At 40.8% G+C, this 10,172-nt stretch overlaps 1 long non-coding RNA gene across 1 annotated transcript in view; it reads right to left on the bottom strand.

Moving 5' to 3' along the window:
* Positions 1–509: 509 nt before the first annotated feature.
* Positions 510–10,172, bottom strand: part of LOC141139118 (uncharacterized) — an 82,370-nt gene continuing 72,707 nt past the window's right edge. Inside the window, exon 3 of the long non-coding RNA XR_012243721.1 lies at positions 510–681. This is a non-coding gene — a long non-coding RNA (uncharacterized lncRNA). The remainder of the gene's footprint in view (positions 682–10,172) is intronic.

The following is a 10,172-nucleotide window of genomic DNA, read 5'->3' as shown; positions in this document are numbered from 1 at the left end:
AGAAAGGTCTATTTGTGGGAACAAAATGATAAAAATTTAGTTTGGGCACAGTGTAGCATGACTGTGCAATTGTCATTCAAACTGCGACAGCGCTGAAAGCTGAAAATTGGTCTGGGCAGGAAGGTGTCTAAGTGCCCTGTATTGAAGTGGTTAATTCAGACATAGAATGCATTACATAGATACAATCAATATCACATAAAATTTCCAGTAGTCGACACAAGCTACAACAAAGGACCATCTCCCATGGCAATCAATTCATTAAAAAAGTTCTAATTGTACAGTTACATTGTATCAATACTATCCATATGAATCCCCATGAATACCCCAATGCATTTCAACCCTTCTTCCTTTTCTGGTCTTCTTCAGGGGGGGGTTTAAATTCTAAAGAGATACATCAAAAAATTCCATTAGGATTTTCTACAATATACAAAACATGATAGATCATTTCGTGATATTTTGAAAGTTTTGAAAGTACATCTCCATACATATGGCGAAGCACTTACCATTTGGGAATAGGAAAGTGGGCTTGTGTCGCATAGTTTGACATAATAAAAACCGTTGCGTGCGGTGGTCCCACAATGTTGCTCATTTCCTCTGTCACCTCTGGGCGCGTCCATAGTCCAAGGGGCTTGCAAGGAGCCATGCATTTGGACCCAGTGGGGAAGGTGTAGGGCGAGGCACCTGTAATTTGATATTTGTAAAAATTAATATGTAGTCAGTGGGTGTCAGGTGAGTTTTCCGTATTGTCCTATGTAGCCAGACAGCTTAATGTTCAAAACAATTAATAGGGTGGTCTCCATTAATATTGTCCCTTTGCTCATATTTTAATAATTTTTGGATCTAAATTGTGATATGTAAATATATGATGGGTTGAACTGAGTATATAGAGTACTTGATGAACAAAAATCACTTTAAACAAGCTCTATATTTTCACGCCTCACCTTACGAAGGTGATGATACTGGGTGGTGGGATAGTATGTGAAAAAAAATTAATTAAGTGATGGGATCTATGTGATAAAGTGTAACATCAATGGAATGTTATTGATAAGTGCCAAAAGCATGTAAATGCTTTGGAATGGCCTAGTCAAAGCCCAGACCTCAATCCAATAGAAATTCTGTGGTCAGACTTAAAGATTGTTGTTCACAAGCGCAAACCATCCAACTTGAAGAAGCTGGAGCAGTTTTGCAAGGAGGAATGGGCAAAAATCCCAGTGGCAAGATGTGGCAAGCGCATAGAGACTTATCCAAAGCAACTTGGAGCTGTGAAAGCCGCAAATGGTGGCTCTACAAAGTATTGACTTTAGAGGGTTGAATAGTTATGCTTATTGACTTTTTCTGTTATTTTGTCCTATTTGTTGTTTGCTTCACAATAAAAAAAAAAAAATTTCAAAGTTGTGGGCATGTTCTGTAAATTAAATGATGCAAATCCTCAAACAATCCATGTTAATTCCAGGTTGTGAGGCAACAAAGCTCGGAAAATGCCAAGGGGGTGAATACTTTTGCAAGGCACTGTATATAATTATAAACAATGTACAAAAAATGAATAATTTTATTTATATTCAGCTTACTTCTTTCACATGTATAATAAAAAAAAAAAAAAAAAAAACTGCATAGTGGCATAGGTCATATCACAAACAACAGCTTTCGTTATGTCTTGAGTCATAGGAAAGTGGAGAAAATAACTGTCACATCTGTAGAAAAAAGACCTTTCAATTTCCACATTTTTTAAGATAAGACACGTTTGTATTTCAAATTAAAAGCTGTAAAGCACTTTTTAGATGTGATACAGTTTTTTTAATAATGCAACTAGTGAAAATCGTGTAAATACATAATTTTGGTTTAATATGAACTTCCAGTAAAGCATAATTTGGGCAAAATCAGGGGTGCTGCATTCACTTGTGCAGATCAGGAACGTTCTGTAAATTATAGTACTTCTCAGCAATATGCTGCAAGTAACACATCTATACATAGAAAAAAAACGATCCACCAATCCAGCAGATTTATCTATTGTGAAAAGGTTGACTTCCCTTTCCTACTGTATATCCCCACACTACTCCTAATGATACACTATACTGTATGTAATCTTGCATATGGATAATTCAGCAACAGTTAACACCCTAGTGAAATCATTAAACACAAAAAAGTATATATATACTGTATAATAGATAGTGCAGACCTACTTAATCAGTTTTTTTAGATAAAAATAATTGTTACCTTACATGTAAAAATGCACATAAAAATAAACCCAAACATATAATCATTGTGAATATAAATACAGATACAAAACAAAACCAAAGAAATTCCTATTTCAGCTTACCGGCCAGCCTGCAGCCAAACAAATTACCCTGTCTAACGGTATGTGTTAAAAACCAGGGGTTCACTTTGCACACATTTGCAAATACAGTACATGCGTAAGCTGCAGAGCCACTTTATGGCACCTCAGTATTCTCTGTTGTCCTAACTCCAAATTTTGGGAGCCTCCACAGTGGAAGCACATGCATTATAATGGATAGGCGGAGGGCAGGTGAACCTGGAGGGAGCCCACCTTAAAGGCACAGGGGAGCACTGGACACCCAGCACATAGCATAATGGCAGCAAAGGTTTCCAGTGCATCCCCTCACCAGTATTCCAATAGTACAAACAAATGAGCACTGCCCTCACCTACGTATAACTGGCCTTTGCAGCAGGGAGCACATGGAAGGGCAATGCAGGCTAAACAAAACCAAAGAAATTCCCAACTTACCGACCAGCCTGCAACCAATCATTCCATCTAACAGTATGCGTTTAAAACCGGGGTTTAGTTTGCACACATTTGCAAATACCCTTCATGGCACCCCAGTATTTTCTGCAGTCCTAACTCCACATTTTGAGAGCCTCCACAGGAAGCACATATATGTGCTATGTGCTCGGTGTCCAGTGCAACCCTATGCTTTTAACCCTTTCGCTGCCAGGCCCTGAGCTCCATTTTGTACACTCATGTGGCCAGACCATTTTTACACTTTTTCCTTTGCTTTTTTATTTTTCACTTATAGCTTTAAGAATTTGGGAAAGACCCCCCCAATACATATATTTTCTGAAAGCACATGATCAGTAGAATAAAAAGAAGGTGCTACTGATTTTTTTACACCCTGCGGTATTTGCGCAAATGTTTATCAAAGCAATATATTTGCAAAAAATACACTAAAACCATTATTAGCAGATAAAAACACGGCAAATTTGACAAAAGTCCTAGTAAATATAAAAGCTTAACCTGTAATGAGTTAATAAATAACAAATATTTGTAACTTTTAAATTGCGCCTTTTTGTGAAATGGTGAAGATTGAACAGACGCAAAAGTGTAAATATCTATGTTTCTCAAAAAGTCTGAAGGTTTTCATTTTTCCCTTACAGCTTTCAGAATTTGTGAAAGACCCCCAAAACCATATATTTTCTGAAAGCATGTGACCTCTAGAATAAAAAGAAGGTGCTACTAATGTTTTAGACCCCAGTGTATTTGCGCAAATGTTTATCAAACCAATATATTGGCAAAAAATACACTAAAACCATTATAAGCAGATAAAAACACAGATAATTTTACAAAATGCCTGCTAAATCCCTATTAAATATAAAAGCTTAAACTGTATGGAGTTAATAAATAACAAAAAGTTTTAATTTTTACATTAAACCTTTTGCAAAATGGTGGAAATCGAACGTACCCAAAAATTTCTCTAAAAATCTGTTTTTTATTTTTCACTTACAGCTTTCATAATTTATAAAGACCCCTCAAACTAGACATTTTCTAAAACCACATGACCTGTAGAATAAAAAAAAATTTTAAAAAGTGCTATTGATTTTTTGGGCCCTGCAATAATTGCGCAAATGTTCATCATGTCGCTATTTTCACTAAAAATACACTAAAATCAGTAATATTGCACATAAACACAACATAACTTACAAATCTCCTGCTAAATTAGTACTAAAGCCTCGTTCACATGTGGCATTCTAAAGTGTATGCCCATGGAGGGCAATGTTTTCCCGCCCAGGGATGCACAGGTGTTCCATGCATCCCCATACAGGCAGTCCCATTTATGTAAATTGGGATGCAACGGCTGCACAGGCATAGCTGCTGTTCCCAATCTGACATTCGTGTGGGTGTGGGTACATGACCCCAAACGCAGACAGTGTGAGCTCAGGGATATGCATGCAGACATACATGGATGTAAAATTGGGAGCATCAGCTCTGTTCGTGCAGGTACTACATCCCAAATTACATCAATGGTACTGCCTGCATAGAGATGCACGGAACACCTGTGCATCCCTGTAAAGGTACGCTTTGTATGCCCTGTGTGAACAAGGCCTTAGGCCCCTTTCACACAAGGACACCAATTGGGTCTGCATGTCCGTTTTTCAGGCGGGCAAAATCGGACCACCCATTGTTCCCTATGAAGAGACTGAGGTAAATTGACATGTGCCCACTAAAAACAGACGGATGGGGATTCCATTCCCCATCCATCTAGCAGATCAGATCGGATGGCATCCCATGATGGACAGGTGGTCCGTTTCCATCCCACTGTCCCATAGAGAACAGCGGGCTGTGTCCGTGTCCGCTCTGCATCAGCGGAGCAGACAGGGACCTGTCATTGGCCTGCTCAGCGGGGATCAGCAGACAGATCCCTTGCTGAACAGGCGGATCTGCTTGACAGGGTCCGCTCCAGGAGCGGCCGGTCCATTAGGGGTGAAGGGGCGACATCCCCCTGCAGGGCGAGGGAATCATGTATGAGTTTTTTTTTCAAGCCACATGATTAGAGCCTGAGGCTCTAATTGGCTTGAAAAAGGTTGGGCTCGGGACGCAAAGTATTGCACCCCAAACCCACCCACTTGTGATAATGGGGAATGAATATTTGCTATCGTCTTCCGGCTTCTCCTCCTGGCCAATCAGGATGGATCGGGTTGGCCGGGAGGAGAAGCTGAGATGGTAAGATATCAGAGGTCTAAACAGACATATCTCTTTTTTTGAGACAGAGAAAGGGACTGAAGATAGTTATTTTCTCTGTATCGCTTTACTTGAATGAAAGGAATCTGTATAGAGATTCCATTCATTCATAAACTCACAGTCTGATACATAGTAACTCTTGCGGTTACTATTATCAGATGTCAGTGGGCATATAGGAGCGATCATAGTTATCACTGCATGCTCCCATGGTGCTACATTAAGGGGGTGGTAAACACATGTTTACCAAGCCCCCAAAGCCCAAACATCACCCCCCCGCCGCGATCCCCAGCCTGTCAGTTTACAGGAGCAGAAGCTGCAGGCCACAGGAGGGGAGGAAGAGATGCCGCCAAAGCAGGGATGGATCGAGGGGGGCGGTATAGGGGGCTATCTGAGTGATAGGGTGACACATCTGGACCCCCCCCCCAAGCCCCAAGCAGCACCTGAAGCCAGCGGGAGCGGCAGAGGAGTGATTCCGGCTTATGATGGTGGCTGCTGGGGGATCGGATTTGGGGGGGTCTAATCGGGTGTGGTGAAAAAAGGGCAGGCAGTGGGACTTTAAATGAGCCAGTTGACAGGTTGGGGTTAAGATAAAAAAAGTTCAAGTTTATTGCATAAAAATCATACTGGTGTATATTACATGTAAAAGGTTGCTTGTGCATGTGCACCAGGCATGTCCTACATAAATACATGTATATAAAACAATCAACATGATATCTGAGCAATGAATAGGTAACACATATGTCATATAGAAATTATACATATAAAACTGGGAAGCACAAGACAACATGATGTAAAAAATGAGTCTAAAAAATGATGCATAAAAAATTGATAAGAGTAGGATCCTATAGAAAGCACGGTGGCTACATCCTTGGTGTCCGACGCGTTTCTGTGAATACACTTCTTCAGGGGCGGATGCTATAGGATTTCTGAAATAACAAAGTATAATGGCATCAGGAAGTAGACTAAGTGCAGCCAGAAAAGACAGTATGTCAATTTCTGGATACTTACAAACGTAACCAAGCTATGGTGTGGTGCAAGGACTGGGCCAAAAAGGGTTTCCCTTCCCCAGAGCTGAGGTGGCAAGGGATCCAACACATGACAGGCGCAAACAGGCATCATCCACAGAGCGCAAACCATCTCCTCCACAAGGTAGCCAATAATTGATCAAAATGATGGAAAGGATATCTGAAATGGATAAGTAAATCCATTAAGATACACCAGAAGTGCTAAACTTGAGAGTAGGAGAGGTAGGGACTTGAAGATAAAGTCACGGAATGTTACCTTTGATGTGCTAAAGACAGAATCGCATCGGCGCCACGCATTGCACCCGCACATGACGTCACTGGTTGGCACCGTTGTGCGGGCGCAGACCTTTCCATCTGGAGGATGGACGTGGTGGCGCCAGTCATGGGCGGGTTCCGCCGCCCAGACAGGGGCCCTGCCCCATGCCTCGTCAGCCCAGCGTGATGTTGGTGGTAATCGCCGGCGCAGGCGGGTTGCATATCAGGCGTCCCCCCTGGCGCAGTCCTCTCTTCCACACACGTGCAGACGCCACAGCTCTGGAAAGCTTCTGTCTTTAACATTCCGTGACTTTATCTTCAAGTCCCTACCTTTCCTACTCTCAAGTTTAACACTTCTGGTGTATCTTAATGGATTTACTTATCCATTTCAGATATCCTTTCCATCATTTTGATCAATTATTGGCCACCTTGTGGAGGAGATGGTTTGCGCTCTGTGGATGATGCCTGTTTGCGCCTGTCATGTGTTGGATCCCTTGCCACCTCAGCTCCGGGGAAGGGCAACCCTTTTTGGCCCAGTCCTTGCACCACACCATAGCTTGGTTACGTTTGTAAGTATCCAGAAATTGACATACTGTCTTTTCTGGCTGCACTTAGTCTACTTCCTGATGCCATTATACTTTGTTATTTCAGAAATCCTATAGCATCTGCCCCTGAAGCAGTATATTCACAGAAACGCGTTGGACACCAAGGAAGTAGCCACAGTGCTTTCTATAGGATCCTACTCTTATCAATTTTTTATGCATCATTTTTTAGACTCATTTTTTACATCTTGTTGTCTTGTGCTTCCCAGTTTTATATATGATATATGTGTTACCTATTCATTGCTCAGATATCATGTTGATTGTTTTATATACATGTATTTATGTAGGACATGCCTGGTGCACATGCACAAGCAACCTTTTACATGTAATATACACCAGTATGATTTTTATGCAATAAACTTGAACTTTTTTTTCTTAACCCCAATCTGTCAACTGGCTCATTTAAAGTCACACTGCCCCCCTTTTTTTCCCTTTGAACCCGGGATGGAGGCACTATCCCATGCCTCATTTAAAGTCCCAAAATTTTCCATTATCACCTAATTGGGTGTGGGGGGAGGTCAGTGCTGGGGGGGAAGGTGATAGGAAAGGAGAGTGGGGGGAGTAGTTTTAGGTGGAAGGGAGCTGCAGGAGGTAGAGAAGATGGGGACAGGGAAGCGGTGGCATGGAGGGGGGGTCACATTAGGGGTTAATAACTCTGATCAGCGGGTTGTAATCCGCTGATCAGCATTATAGAATTGTTCAGCAGAGTCTGAGTCTGAACAGTTCTGATATAAGCTTATGGTCATTGAAGTGACCATAAGCTTATAGGAGAGGGAGAAAGAGGTCCAGACGCCGTACTGACCTGGCCACCTGCAGGCCCATTTGTAGGTCCATACAACATATGGACTTGGCAGTAAAAGGGTTAAGGAAGATTGGGCTTCTTCCAGGCTCACCTGCCCTCTGCCTATCCATTATAATGCATAGAAACCCAGGGATTGGCTAAGCCCTGCTAAATATCCAGGCTGGATAGTTGAAATTCTCCTGACCTAAGCTCTAGAAGCTTCTTCTAAAGGCCGGAGGGAACAATCAAGCTCTCAGTCTGTGGAGCTCTGAACATATCAAACTAAATAATTACAAAAAGCTACATTTATCTAGCAACATACCTAAGATGGTGCCACACATAGTAGCCAGGGGTAGAGCTATAGAGCTATTCTGCTTGATATGTTCTGTGCATACCAGTGTGATCCTTTTTAGAAAGTCTACCTAGATTATTATTTTTTTTTTTAATATTGTTGATTTTTTTTGTGGGAATTTTGATTCTCCAAAATAATTTTATATATATAAACGTTAAAGGTTTTTCATTACCACTGCGTTTATTATTTATCGAGTAATAAATATGTATAAAAATACAGTATATGTATATTTATCTTTTATTTATCTTTTTTATTGTTTTTTTTTATATTATATTTTACTGGTTATTATGGCAGTTGTCGACTGTTTTCTTTTTAAAAAACGTAATTCGTGTTCAGTGCTTCCTTGCCTTCAAGAATGTCCAGGAGGACACAACGCATCGGGTGGGAGCAGCCTGTGACATCATCATGCAGGGCGAACTCAATGTGAGACGGATAGAGTCCGTATCTAGTAACAATTGTTTACTGGAGAGTTTTGCTTATATGAGTAACTCTGTTATACATATGTGAGTGTGATTTTAGAAAATGATTCTAATAAATATATAGTGAGAATTATGTTTTTTTTTCTGTTTTTCCTTATGAGTATATTGGGCAATAAGCAGTTCTCAGAAAAAGGCCCAGATTCCTCAAGAAAACCTGTGGAGGCTTTGGTATTACTGTATATGATCTGTTAACACTGAGGTCCACTGAAATAGGTGAGGGCAAAACTGAGCACTTGGATGGATGGAACCAGCTTGCTGGGAAATTTTTGATTTCTAACACTGGATGATTTTTGTGAAATATTGCACTTACTTCATGTTTCACAACCATCTGGGACTGTTTGAACTTGTATTACTTTTATTTATTTTTTGCATAAAGAGCACTTACTGGCTTGTGTATGCACATTATGGGGGGAATTTACTAAAACTGGTGCACACAGTATCTGATGCAGCTGTGCATAGCAACCAATCAGCTTCTAGGTTTTATTGTCAAAACTTAAAGCAGAACTAAACCCTCCAGTTCTTTTCAACCAAGAAAGCTGCAATCCCAATCGGTGTTTGATCTGTAACTGCCATGGTGCTGCACATGTGATCAGTTATGATACCAGCCATCTGATGGTTTGACAGTTTGGTTGTGAGCACAAGCTAATGTCACAGCATTCCCGGCATGCCTGGAATACACAGTAAATGTTTTTCGAAACCTTTAAAGCAATGGGTTTAGTTCCACGTTAATTGAATAAGCTGAAGTTAGATGCTGATTGGTTAGTATACTAGTATACACAGCTAAACCGTATTCTCTTTGTGCACCAGTTTTAGTAAATCTACCCCTGTATATACAATATTTGCAAAAGTTTTAGGCAGGTGTGAAGAAATGCCATAAAGTAAGAATGCTTTCAAAAATATGTATTTTAATTGTTTATTTTAATCAATTTACAAAATGCAAAGTGAGCAAACAGAAGAAAAATCTAAATTAAATCAATATTTGGTGTGACTACCCTGTGTCTTCAAACCAGCACCAATTCCTACACTTGCACACTTTGTACACTTGCACAAAGTCAGGGAATTTGTAGGATTAGAGTCAGGTGTATGACTAACCAATTATACCATATCAAGCAGGTGCTAATGATCATTCATTTCATATGTAGATTGAAACACAGCTGTTAACTGAAACAGAAACAGCTGCATAGGTGGGATAAAACTGGGCGAGGAACAGCCAAACTGTGCTACTAATGTAGGTTGTGGAAGACAGTTTCATGTCACAGGTCAAACGCCATGACAAGACTGAGCACAGAAACAAAAACACAAGGTAGTAATACTGAATCAGCAAGGTCTCTCCCAGGCAAAGTTTTCAAAGCAGCCCGGGGTTTAAAGATGGGCTGTTCAAGCTCTTTTTAATGCTGTGTACACACAAGCGGACTTTTCAGCATCAAAGGTCCGACGGTCTTTCCCATGGACTTTCGACGGAGTTACGACGGACTTTCGAATGACCGAACTTGGACACACACGAAAGGACTAAAGTCCGTTCGAAAGTCCGTTGGTTTGAACGTGATGACGTACGAAGTGACTAGAATAAAGAAGTTCATAGCCAGTAGCCAATAGCTGCCCTTGCATCGTTTTTTGTCCGTCGGACTAGCATACAGACGAACTGATTTTTCGGCCGGACTCGAGTCCGTCGGAAAGATTTGAAACATGTTCCAAATCTAAAGTCC

Source organism: Aquarana catesbeiana, linkage group LG04, assembly GCF_042186555.1.
Source record: "Aquarana catesbeiana isolate 2022-GZ linkage group LG04, ASM4218655v1, whole genome shotgun sequence".
Lineage (NCBI taxonomy): Eukaryota > Metazoa > Chordata > Amphibia > Anura > Ranidae > Aquarana > Aquarana catesbeiana.
This window is presented reverse-complemented; position numbering and strand designations above follow the sequence as displayed.